The following is a 4,212-nucleotide window of genomic DNA, read 5'->3' as shown; positions in this document are numbered from 1 at the left end:
CAGTGTGTCGGAAAGGAGGAGGAAGGGGCAAGTGTCAGAGTCGGTGAGATGAGGAGGGAGGGTGAAGGAGAATGGAAAATAGAAAGTGGGTGAGACCGTGGGAGAGGGAGACTGGAGGAGAAAATGTGGGTGTGTGCGCGCTGTGAGAGAGAGAGAGAGAGAGAGACTTGGAGAGGGAAGGAAGGGAAGGAGCGTCGAGAGCAAGGAGGAGCGAGTTGGGGGCGGAGACGAGGAAGTGGGTGCGAGGCGCGGGGCGCAGGCCGTGCGCGCGCCGCCCGCTCCATCCCTGCCCGGAGCGCAGCCAGCGCGGGCGCGGGACCGAGGCGAACCGGGTGCGGAGCCAACGCCCGCGGCAGCAGCACCAGGTAACGCGGCCGCCGCCTCCCCGTGGGGCCTCGGCTCGGGGTGGGGTCCCGGGCGGGCTTGGGGACCCGTTGTGAGCTGGCGAAGCCGCCTGAGGGGCTGCTCCGGGATCCCTGGCGGCGATCGTGGCCGAACCCGGGTTCGAGACCCAGCCCCACCGCTCCCTGGCTGTGCCTGACCTTGGGCAGATGCCTCTGCTTGGCCTGTGAGCCTCAGTTTCCTTCTCTGTGACCGCCGGGGTTGTGCCTTCCCCAAGGGGGCGTTGAGAGCTCGGGATGCAGTCCCAGTCCGCGACGGTGCTCGGGACGCGGTTCGGCTTTATGTCCTCTTTGCCCGCGAGGGGTGGATTTGGAAAGTCCACTTGCACCGAAACAGTCCCCGTTTTGTCCCTGGGTCTGGGTGGTGGCATTTTCTCGCGGCGATGTGTCTGTCGGAGCATGAAGCAACTTTCTGCTAAAGGGAAGCCAGCGGAGGGCGAGGGCTGGTGGGGAGGGGGCTTCTATGTCTCAGGGAAGGAGAACGATCTGGCTTCCTCCCGCTGGGCTGCTGCTTGCTGCCCGACGACCGTTGACTGGAGCCACGACAGGCAGCGCTTAGCGGGTGGGAGTCCTTGCTGGGGACATCTGGACATGGATTTGCCTGTGGGATGAGCGGAGCAAGTGGCCTCTGATAGGAATCCCAGTTTGCGCATTGACCTTGAGCTTGAGAGCCTCAGTTTCCTCCTCAGGGCCATGCTAATCCCCTACCCCCCGTCCATGAGGTGTTGTGAGGTGAACGAGGTGGGGCAGGAAAGTGCCTGTGTGCTGTGGTGGCCCCCAGTGGCAGCCGTCATGCCCTAGCTCAGGTGGGCCCAGTCCTGGAGGTGGCTGCCTCTTGGGAAGTCATTTCTATGTTCTAGGTCCCCTTTGTGTCCTTTGCCAGAGAGGGTCAGTCGGTGAAGCTGGGTGGTGGCCAGGCTGGACATGAAGCAGGGCAGGGCCTAGGGAATGTGGGGGGCCCAGAAGCTTCAGCCTCCACTCCACACCTATCCTGAGGCTGATGCTCTTCTAAGACATGACGTCTCTCAGATGGCAGTTTTTGTCCTGTGAAGACTCCTGGCATAATCTCTCAGCACCTCAGTTTCCTTATTTATAAAAGGAAGTTATAAATTCCTCCCTACTAATGAGTTTCCTGTCCCTGGAGGTTATCCAAGGCAATTGGATAGATTACATTTTTTGACATCTCTGGATGGTGGCATTTTCTCCTTATATCTAAGCTGGGATATAAGGAGAATTCAATATCATGAGAAAATAACTTATCTCGAGAACCTGCTTCTTGCAGGCCTGGTACTTGGTACATTACGAGTATGGCATTGGTTAGAGTCACCACAGCAATCCTGGGAAACTGGTGCCATCAAATCCCAATTTACAGATGAGGAAACTGAGGTTCTCAGAGGTAAATGATTGCCATGTGGTCACACTGGTAGGAAGTGCCTGTGCAGAGACTGGAACGAGGTCTACCCGCCTCCAGGGTGCTTCTGGTTGTATTGTGCTAGCCCCAAAATATGACTGTATAAGTTGTGGCATAGCACAGGGCCTGGCACATGGCACGTGCGCGATCAGCACTGGCTTCTTGTTCCATGTGTCACAGGAAGGGCTGCTACAAAGCACTGGAGAAAGTGAGCCTGAAGGCTGGCAGCAGGGTTGGGGTACTCTTTCCAAGAGATTTCTCTCAGGGTCTGGAAGGAAGGAAGGTCACTACTCAGTACTACATAGGATGCTGATATCAAACTGACTCACCCCAGTCCACCAATTTCTTTGCTTCCTCCATCACCTTGTCCCAGTTAATCTTGTCTTTATTCATCTCAGTCTAGACTAATTCTCTTGAGCTCACAGGCACATCCCACTCTCCATTCTAGGCTGATGATTAACTACTGACCCTCCCAGGCAACATTCCATGGGAAAAACAAGACCAGCTGTGGTCCATCTCCGCCAGCACCCCATAGTAAGGGAAACAGGATTAAGTTCCAATCCCAAAGATTTAATTCAGACTTGAGGAAGAAATCCCTGATGATGGGGAAAAGGGTGTCCCAGCAGGCTAGAGAGGTTCCTTTGCCAAAAAATGTTTTAAAGAAGAGGAGTACATCCAAATGAAAGGATGGAGATATGAATAAAGCCTCTTTCACGTGCAGAGATATTCATCAACAGTCAGAAAGTGCCTAAATGTCCAACAGTAGGGAATCAATAAAATTATGGGGCACACATTTGACCACCAAAAGTTGAGAGTTTTTAGTGAATGGAAACATGTTTTGCATCGGCATACAGATGGCAGGATCCCAAATATGTGGCAAGAGCTTAGAAAAAAGACTGGAAGGAAATAGGCTAAAGAGTGTTAACAGTGTTTGCCCATGGATGGTGGGGTTGTGGGAGATGTGTTCCCTGACTACTTTTTCTTGACTTTCCAGATTTTATGCAATGAGCATGTTCTTTAATAATTAGTGGACTACCTGGCTTCGAGTTCTGAGAGCAGGGAGGAGGGTGCCTGATTGAAAAAAAGGTAACTTATGGTTCAGTAAGGGTGCACTGTATCTGAGGGTGTCCTGTCTCAGGCCTACAATAAAGACTGAATTGTCTCTAAAAGGGTTCAAGTAGTGTTTTCCAGGTTGAAATTTTCACCATCTTCTTGTCTCCTATCTTGTCCCCTCCAATTCTGATGCATCCTTTATCCTATTGTCAATTTGGTAATACAGAGCTGAGGCTACTGCTCCCCTGCTCAGAAATATTCCAAGACTCCTCATTACCAGTAGATCAAGACCAAAGTCCTCAGACTGGCATACATGGCTCATGATGGTCTAATCTCTGGCCAGCCTTCTCGCCTCCAGCTACCCCACCCACCCACCCTCTGCTGGTCCACCTACAACAATCCACATCCAGCTGGCAGAATGAACTGTGTTCTTGCCCACCTCCAAACTTCCCAGTTGGAATTTCTCTTGCCTGCAATGCCCTCCTTTGCTTAGCAACCCCATCCTACTCTTCCTGCAAGATTCCATTCAAACCAGATCTTTTAGGACCCCACAGTTTACAGGTATGCTCCTCCCCCAGGACTCCTTAAAGATGGGGACGATGGAACCTGTCTCCTCCTTGCCAGCACCCAGGATGCAGCCGGCACATGAAGGCTTGTCAGTAATAGGAGCAACTATGTCGAGGCCTGGCAGGCCCCTTAGAAGAAATACAAAATTATTAATATCAATAATATCTGTTATTTGTTGTATTCTTACTATGTTCTCATGACAACCCTATGGGTCTCACTTTCAGACTGGAAACTAAGAGTAACATGCGTTCAGCCACTTGCTCAATGTCTAACAGAATTCGAACACTGGCCATCTAAATCCACAGCCTACACTCCTAATCAGGGTCAGGAAGGGTTGACAGATTCAATCAACCAACATTTAAGCAGGGATCACAGAGATGCTGTAAAAAGCAATGCATCCCTGCACTGTAGAGGTGAAGAAATGGCACAACAATGACCTCCAAAGTGTAAGGGTTTGTGCCAGACACAGGGAACCCAGGCATATATAAGATGTCATTGCAGGCTGGACATGGTGGCTCACACCTGTAATCCCAGCACTTTGGGAGGTCAAGGCGGGAGGATCACAAGTTCAGGAGTTCGAGACCAGCCTGGCTAACATGGTGAAACCCCGTCTGTAATAAAAATACACAAAAATTAGCTGGGCGTGGTGGCAGGTGCTTGCAGTCCCAGCTACTTGGGTGGCTGAGGCAGGAGAATCGCTTGAACTCGAGAGGCAGAGGTTGCAGTGAGCCAAGATTGTGCCACTGCACTCCAGTCTGGGCGACAGAGTGAGACTCTGTC

At 52.0% G+C, this 4,212-nt stretch overlaps 1 protein-coding gene across 8 annotated transcripts in view; it reads left to right on the top strand.

Moving 5' to 3' along the window:
• The first annotated feature begins 219 nt into the window (after positions 1–219).
• Positions 220–4,212, top strand: part of HRH2 (histamine receptor H2) — a 53,548-nt gene continuing 49,555 nt past the window's right edge. For all 8 annotated transcript variants that reach the window (XR_002725007.3, XR_003309813.1, XR_003309814.1 and 5 more), the window contains exon 1: positions 220–365. The gene's annotated coding sequence lies outside the window, so the exon portion shown is untranslated. The remainder of the gene's footprint in view (positions 366–4,212) is intronic.

This window comes from Piliocolobus tephrosceles, chromosome 4 (genome assembly GCF_002776525.5).
Source record: "Piliocolobus tephrosceles isolate RC106 chromosome 4, ASM277652v3, whole genome shotgun sequence".
Taxonomy (NCBI): domain Eukaryota; kingdom Metazoa; phylum Chordata; class Mammalia; order Primates; family Cercopithecidae; genus Piliocolobus; species Piliocolobus tephrosceles.
This window is presented reverse-complemented; position numbering and strand designations above follow the sequence as displayed.